Below are 9555 nucleotides of genomic sequence, written 5' to 3'. Positions count from 1 at the left end.
CGTTTTGACACAGCCATCGACCAAGAAAGATGGTGGGCTACTAAAATAAGTACAGTCCGCGTACTACAATGCCCTAGCAGGATCCTTGAGGTGCTGTCCAGTACCGCTGGTTCTGACATAGCCTTTGACCATAAAGCATAATCTGTTAAAATAACAAAAGTGCTCCTACTACTGGACTGCAGTAAGTTCCTTGAGACAACGCTCGCTCTAATTTCGTTCTGAAGCAGCCATCCGGCAAGAAGCAGTGGGCTATTAAAACGACTATTGGTTCAAATGGCTCTGAGCACTATGGGACTCAACTGCTGAGGTCATTAGTCCCCTAGAACTTAGAACTAGTTAAACCTAACTAACCTAAGGACATCACAAACATCCATGCCCGAGGCAGGATTCGAACCTGCGACCGTAGCGGTCTTGCGGTTCCAGACTGCAGCGCCTTTAACCGCACGGCCACTTCGGCCGGCTAAAACGACTACACACCACCATCTAGAAGACTTTAGTAGCTGCCTTGAGAATATGCTCACTTCCATCACTTTTTTTTATGCAGCCATCAGCCAAGAAGTATAATGGTCTATTGTAATGACTTGGAGTCCTGCTCTAGTGAACTCTAACAGGTGCCTTGAAACGATGTTCTCTTCTACTATGTTCTGACGTAACCATCGTCCTAATAGAATAATGGGATATTAGAATGACCAGAGTAACTCCACTAGTGGACAGGGGACCTTGGGGAGATGGTCATTCCTTGTACGTTCTGAAGCAGCCACCTGTAACAGTGCAATCTGGTTCTTTACACAAGAAAGTTCTACTCACCTTCCACTGGTCTTCTCATGCAACACGCGTTTCCCCGAAGAAAACTATTGATGTTTGTCATCTACAGAAGCTGTAGTTAAGACTAGCCGCAATAAACGTATTTACTGGACGCAAAAAATTGTTTTTTAGTTCCATTTTGTACTAACTAGTAAATGAGAGAAAGGAATAGAATAAAAGTTTCAATATACCGTCACATCTAGGACACCATGTCAACTGCCAAATCGAGATTAATTTTGAGTTAACATTACGACATTTGCAAGTAGATACATTCACTCTCAATAGCCATCTGGGTACACAGCGTAACCTATTACTGTAAAAGTACACCCCCCATCGGAGGTTCGAGTCCTCCCTCTGACATGGGTATTTGTGTTATCCTTACCACAAGTTAGTTTGAGTTAGATTAAGTAGTGTGTAAGCCTAGCGACCGATGACCTCAGGGGTTTTGTCCCATAGGAACTTACCGCAAATAGAAAAATACATACTGATTGTCTGTGAATGGAACGCTCGCACAATATTCTACAGAGTGTTTATTTCGAACTATCACTTCTAGGTTACTGTAATGTGCTCACAAAAGTGAGTTCCCATGTTAATAGTGGAAGTGCTATGTGTCAGAAGATATAGTTACCAGCAACAGAGGATCGTTTACAAGCGAATCAGACATAACACCTTTCTGTGAAATACACTAGCAGCCATCGTATCAGTGGACTTCATAAAATTTATGTTACCAGCAACACTCACGAACTCTCAGAAAGTGAAATACACTAGCAGCCATCGTATCAGTGGACTTCATAAAATTTATGTTACCAGCAACACTCACGAACTCTCAGAAAGGACACAAATTTACATAATATATCACAAGATGCACACATTTAAGGGGATCAGATTAAATTTATTCCGAAGGCGAAAGATGACCATTTATACTACCAAACTACAAAAACAGTGCATACCGCACGGATGTCCTTGCAGGATGCCTATCTATCAGTTTTCCAGGGTAACTAAAGTTACAGTATTTCATGTAATTATTGACCAAATAGAAAAATTTAAAACACTGTCGTTGTCTACTCAGTAAGAGGTTCAATCTTACGCTGAAGGTTTTTACACAATAAGTCAAGTATTAAAGCTAGAAATTGTCTACAAATCTTGAGGCAACACACGCATACTCCCTAGACTATATTCATCCAGCATTTGAGATTGAGAGGACTTAGCGACTTCCAACAAACAATAAATACAATTTCAAACCTTTTCGAAACTTTTTGTCGACCCCTGCCCTACCCTCGCATCCTACCACAAAATAATGAAAGGAAAAATGGTAATCGCCTACTACATTTTCGTTGTTCATGTAGTAAAACTTCAACATGAGTTACCACTGAATGTATCTGCAAAATTATATCACTGTACTACACGTAGTTCAGAAGGTGTCACCTCATAAACAAGAAGACGCGAGGAAAACGGAGCAGATATTACTCACACTATACTCATTCATTGTTTGGTAATGAGAGTAATTTGCCACTGCTAACAGACTTTCGATATAATTTCAAACCTTTTCTATATTTTTCATTGTCTGTCGCTGAGTATACTGAAATTAATATAATCCAACATAATTAGGGTTTCGAATCATCAACCACAAATGCTTTACATGAATGGCCTCACATTTTTAACACTTTAACAATGCAAGGGAGTTCGATTCTTTAAATAATTTGGGACTCGAGGCTTATTATTGATAAAGCTAAAACATCGGCGTGAGGTTAGTATAAGGCAGAGCCTTCCTAAAATTTCCTATATAATAATGCAAAATGAAGCGAGTAAACTATTTTGGCCGTACCTGAAAAGCAATGGAATCGTCTTCGTGAGCAAAGTTTCGCATCGCTGCAGTTCTGCGTATGGCCGTGCAGTCACTGGTTCGGTACGTGACACACCGTTCATACTTTTTTCGCTCTAATACACCATCCACGAAGTTGTTAGTCGTAGAAGGACAGATAGTATATCGCATTTTATCGCTTGCATTTCAAGATAATGCAAGTACACCATATCGTTTACTATTATGCCACTGCACTTCCCTATACTTATCTACACGTCCACTCGTTTTCTTACAGTTACCTCTCCTAAAATATATAAATATGCATATCACACAACGCGCGCTATCGCGGGAAATGATTCATTGTCGAGAATTGTTAACAGTCGAGAAATCGGCACACACGTCGTCTCCGTGCACAGTATATCACCCCCCCCCCCTCCACACACACACACACACACACCCAAGCGAATGGTAGTACGCTCTTGAACTTGTAAGCGTACACACAGAATGTCTAGGGTCTAGTAAATAAAACAGTCTCTTCCAAAATTGCGGACGAAAGTATACAAATCGTTGCCTGCCAGATAACTTTCTCTTTCCAAACGAATTATAGCGCAACTTAGTGAAAAAGCGCAGTCGCAAGTAACATAGTGCGAAAGAAAAACTAGATAATTTTTGTAGTCCCAGAAAGGATGCCAGTCCAGCTGAAGAACAGACCAGATTAAACAATCTTTATACGCATGATGATGTTACGTAACATGAACGAAAGAAATATGTGCTGTGCACAGTGAGCGATATTCACTTCAAAATCTAAAGAAGTTTGCTATTTATTTCAAAATATTAAAATAGAAAATTGATTCATACTGAAATATTTCAAATCCATAAGAGGCAAGGTCTCCAAATTATCAACGAATACATAGTGTCTCACAGTAAAATCAACCCATAGTTTTTTGTTATTGTGCACTTTAAACGAAATCGTAGATGTTAACCATTGGGTCGCAGGTACGTTTTTGATACGTGGAAATTCCCAATGTTGTAACAGACAAAAATTTTAATATTCAGAAAAATGAGTTAATTTAATTTACTTTAGCTATCATTTACGCTCTGTTGAAGAATCCTTAATTACATCCATAACAGTTTGTCTCCGTCTTCGTTTCTCCTTATCTAGTTTCGGGCCAGACTATGTTATCTATGGTACTTTTTCTTCTATAACTTTTGTTCCAGTGTAGATTCCACCTCCTTATACTGGTCTTGTCCAGTCAGTCCATCTCGCTCATTGTGTTACTCTTTCCCTCAAACTTTGCCTCCATAATTCATTTTGCTAATCTCTCTGTTTCCCCTACTCTTCTAAGTTCTGTCATTCAACTTCTCTGTTCGAAGTTCCTTCCTAACATCTTCATTTCTCACTCTTTCACTCCACGTTAGTAGTAGGGAATGACAGTGTCAGCGAAGTTTTCAAATCAAATTGCTGTCAAACTTCTAAGCAAATTAATTAAATTTATCAGTCAACTAGTTTCATTCCCATCCACCCCCACATACGTACATCCACACCCACCCCCATCCCCAGATGACATCATGTGTTTACCCCAGCCTGCATGTGGCTTCCCTGTCCCTCACCCCTCACCCCTTCCATCACCTACACTAATGGCAGAAATTTCGAATTTTGGCGGGAATTTCGAATTTTTGCAGGAATTTCGAATTTTGGTGGGAATTTCTTTATCCCAGGAATGCGCTCAGATCCCACCACACCACCCACCCGGGAACTGGCGGGAAATGTGCCGTTTCCTGTAGTCGAACCATGTCCTTCTGGATGGAAAGCCCAAGTGCACCCCCTCCATCACTTGGAAACTGTCCAGATGCAGGAGAGGAAGGTTAGGTTAGTGTGCTTTATTTGTTTTGGTTGGGAAACTGAAGTAAAGATCAGTCCTAATTATGTAATTAATCATAAATATCAGTCCTAAGTACACAAATATATGCATAGCGCTACACAGGAACTGCCTAAAGTCGCAATACAGGTCAGAAATTGATGAAATCATACAACTGGTGTTAGCCTGCTGGGAAAAACTTCAACGTACCACTCGAAACTAGTGGCAGATGCACTCAAACTGTACCCTTCAGCTACAGGCTTGTGGGAAAAAAGGTTGGAGTGTGAGGTACTATTATTTTATTTTTTTTGTGGGGGTGGGGGAGGGGGGAATATTTTCAACTCGCGAGATATTGGTGTTGGACATAAAGGAGTTCAATAAGTGTATCCTGTAAAAATACAGCTGAGGAATGTATCTGTCACTGTTTTATGTTAGAGTTCGCTACAGACGCCTCACGCTGCAGTCCAGGTCACTGAAGCCAAAACACGCTACTGCAACTGACGGAAAATGTTTCAGTGTTCTAATTATATATCGAAACTGACGTGAAAAAACCAGCACTCGTAATGAATGGATGATAATGTAACACATGTACTGGGGATAATCGTCAACCCAAAAGACTGCACATGGGTGGCAGCTGAATGTGTGTTCTCCTTGAGATATAATCACAAACTGTCGAAATTAGAGGTCCTCTTACCTTCCCTCAGCGCTCCCCCTCCCTCCCTCCCTCCTTGCATATACGGTGGAGACACAGACTTTTCAAACAGTCAACTGCTAGCCCATACACCTAGAGATTTTTCTACCGCCCTTCTGCCAGTGGCCGGCCGATGTGGCCGAGCGGTTCTAGGCGCTTCAGTCTGGAACCGCGCGACCGCTACGGTCGCAGGTTCGAATCATGCCTCGGACATGGATGTGTGTGATGTCCTTAGGTTAGTTAGGTTTAAGTAATTCTAAGTTCTAGGGGACTGATGACCTCAGATGTTATGTGCCATAGTGCTCAGAGCCATTTGAACCATTTTGAGCGTTCCGCCAGTGAATGAGCTCGCCATGGTCACTGACCGCTTTGAGGTAATGGTCCTTCACCCACACAAAAGCATGAAGCAACCATGCACCACCCTGGCAAATGCCCAATATTCTGAGGGGAAACACTACACTGTAACAACCGTATTTGACGTCAACATAGCTCCTATAATCGAGCATCTATTAAAAAGGTAAACATGTCCTCTTTCCACAAAAATAGGCGCAGCCCCTTTGCTTTTAGTTTTGTGAGCAAAATCGGTATAGCTATTACTTCAACTGCAGGATGCAATTCGCATCTCATCCAACGAAGTGCACTGCTACATTACAGATGACCAAAATTCTTAGGTCGAGCTATACATCTCCTGTATATGTCCAACCTGCATAAAACTGGGAAAAAAAGCTTTCACTACTTTGATGCGAAAAATATCGATCACCATAGAATATTGTCGTTATTTCTAAAGCGTCATCAGAGTAAAGAAAAAGCGAGGATTTAAGCTCCGAAGAAAACACATCTATGTTAAGCAATTTCTTTCAGTTTGATGGACAAATTACACGGCCTGAGAGTGTCTTTCGCGTTCAAATCAGTGTCCATAAATAAACAGTCATGCACATGTGTATCACAGACATTTCAGACACGTGAAATAACATTACAGAATACAATTTGTCACACCATTTAATCACATCTTGAAAAAAAAACACAATTATTTTACGTTTGACAACAACAAACAATAATTCAAGAGGACATTCATGTTTTGTACGTATTGACAGGTTCTGTTTTACCAATGCAATGCCGTATCACAGTGGCGTTTACAAAACAAATAGAACCTACTATAAGACTTTAGTGTATCTCTTTCTTCCTATACATCGAAATCAAATACTGCCTGCATGCTTACATTTCACAGTTTTCATCCAGAACTTACCTCTACCGATATGTGTGTAAAGTTTCTATTATACAGCAGATTCTTGCATTCTAGTTTTGCAAGGAATTTGATCATCACAGCCTGCTTCACACAAATTTCTCACATGTCGGGAAGAAACTACCATTTCTAGGTTCCACAATGAGGTATAACTCAAGTGGTGTCTACTTTATAATTAGAGGTTATGAAGTATGAAATGACATAGTACTTGCGGTAATACCTACTTTTAAACATGCAGCGCTGACAATGATAATAAAAACAGTAATGATCCCATGAAGACAGATACAGCCCATTTATATTAGTTTTATGAGCAAAATCGGTGTATTTTGGAGAGAACTATCTACATTCAAACTTTAACCAGCTACATTGCCCCTTGTAATAGAACCTCTTACAAGATATTACTGCATCTATCTCTTCCAATATACTGAAAAACAAATACTGTCTGTGTGTTGATATGGAGCATATTACATATACATGTGCCACTCCACTGGAGCAGGTCACTAATGGTCAAAGTTGCTTGCACAGGTGTGCATCAATTTTTTATCAATGGTACTGGAAAATGATCTTATCCAACAGACCATCAATCACAAGAGAGGGTTCCTGTATTGTTCGGTCATAATGCGTTTAAAGCATTGTTTTTTTCAGCTCTAATGCATCCATGCAGTTTATGACTACAGCTCTGTACATCACTTTACACATTGTGTTTCTACCATGACTTCGAGGACAGTGTCAGGAGCTAAACTGGCATTAACATATTTTGATTCATTGGCTCTCACAGAAAGTTGAGCATCGCATAGTGTAAACTATGCAGCTTCCACAATCCACAATACACAGATTTGTAGAAATGAAACACAGACATGACGTTTCTCACTGACAAGAATGTGGAAGACTTTGCAACATATGGAAACTGGAAGAGTGTGCGGCATTGTAGAGTGTTTCTAACAGCTATCTGAAGGTGATGACCTGTACAGTTAATCTCATCATCCACACTGATGGGGTAGTGGATGTCTCCGTGTTGTTTTGAAGATCATTGCCGGCCGCTGTGGCCGAGCGGTTATAGGCGCTTCAGTCTGGAACCGCGCGACCGCTACTATCGCGAGTTCGAATCCTACCTCAGGCAGGGTTGTGTGTGATGTCCTTAGGTTAGTTAGGTTTAAGTAGTTCTAAGTTCTAGGGGACTGATGACCCCAGATGTTAAGTCCCATAGTGCTCAGAGCCATTTGAACCTTTTTTTTAAGAGTATGGTTTTCTAATTTTACAGTGATTAATGTTTCAGTGTTGAAGGTGCCGTTCACACCATGAGTGAGGTAATAGAAAAACAGAGGTACCATTTTCTTATTGATGGAAAGAAAAAACATGTGAATCAACATCATTTAGTAATGCCTGCAAAAACAGTTTGAAGATGATGACCTGTACATTTAATCTCATGCTCCACAGGACAAGTAGCAGATATCTACCTTTCTGCCAAGGCTCTCTATGTCCCAACCAAGTTGATGCCTGTCTATTATTATGTGGTAATGAGCAGCATACCATCAGACAGATGGTATGAGAAAGACACCGTTGGTATGGGATGATGTACTGTATTACACACTGCAGTTGATAGTGTGATCAATTTAAGAATTTTATCAGTTGCTCCTTAATTTCAACTCCAACCAATGACATGGCAGAATGCTTCCCAAATTCTGCAACATTGCTAAATCACCTCCACTACTATTCAAGTAGCATATATTAGATTGCGACTGTATACCAGACAGTGTCTTATACTGACACAATTATCTACTTATTTGCAGTACATCAATCATAGTGCACAATTTATGATTAAAACTGGCTATCTTTCCCTCTATGGATGGGTGTCACAGAGTATTCTCGCATTCGAAGGATAAAATTGGAGATTGACAGATCCATCCCACATTAGACTTGACCAATCCTCCCTGTAACATCAATCTTACTCAGGGCAACCATCTACATGCACGACATACCTCCAGATGTGCGCGTTTCAATTAGGGTAGCACCTCTTATCGCTGTATAATAAACGTAGGAGTGCTGCAGTGATAGACACTTAAGAATACACACATGGTTTACACATGATGGAGATCCAGATGGACGGAATTTGAAACATTTCACGTGAATCAATCGCGTTATCAATTCTGAAGAATTATTCCACTGTCTGGAGTCAGTACCAGGAAGGCACCAGCGTAAGAGAAATTATGATAGAGCATTAACAGACACTCCTACAGTTACACGGTTCTGCACTTAAAAGTGCTACAATGTTAAAACCATATGGTTTGTGAAATATTAATCGTGCAGAAAGCAACGCTCTTAATACTCTAATGCAGGATATATGAGTCCGTCATCAGACATAAAACCACACGAGAAATGCCGTAACCCAATCACTATTGTGACAAATTTCAAAACAATAAAACTATTTTCTTCTACACTATTCTGTTGTCCTAGGAAGGCATTGTCAGTGTATATCGGCTGCTCGAGCTGCTTATAAACCAGCTAGAACGAAGTCAGGAGACTGGTGTTCTATCTCTTAGGAAATTAATGGATTTTATACATATTTTTAAATTGGAAATGTATGTACCCTCAATCAGACTTCCCATGTCAGTCATGTTTATCATTAGTAGTAGCAGTATTGGTTTTGATGGATGCAGCTATGTCTCACCAGGAAACAGAGCGGGGAAAAGCGGACATGAATAGTTGTAATAGCTGATACTTGAGGTACCACCCACGCCTTGCTGCACGAAAGCGCACACAAGCAAGTAGCAGCTTCTTATGATGAAGTAAGCATCACAATCAGTAGTCGAAGGACATGTACCAGCTTTATTGTTGTTTACAGTAACATGACTACAGCTCTGGTAACATTCCTCTTGCACAAAGATGTCTTGGTCTGATATTAAGTAGTTTTCCTCATGTGTAGGACAATGTGGCAATGTGTCTTTCGATTACATCCCCGTCATATTCTTAAAGGTGATATATGTGACATTGCTCCACTGCCTCACAGGACCCTAAGGGGATGGCTGAAGTCTGATAAACGCATTGATTCATCTCCTTTATACGTACGGAATAACATTGTGTGTGAGAAGCAGCTGTAATTCGGGAATACCTGTATCTATATTCGACTTCATGTGTGATAACACAGTTATGGATTAGG

This window comes from Schistocerca piceifrons, chromosome 3 (genome assembly GCF_021461385.2).
Source record: "Schistocerca piceifrons isolate TAMUIC-IGC-003096 chromosome 3, iqSchPice1.1, whole genome shotgun sequence".
NCBI lineage: Eukaryota > Metazoa > Arthropoda > Insecta > Orthoptera > Acrididae > Schistocerca > Schistocerca piceifrons.
Note: the sequence above shows the minus strand (reverse complement) of the source record.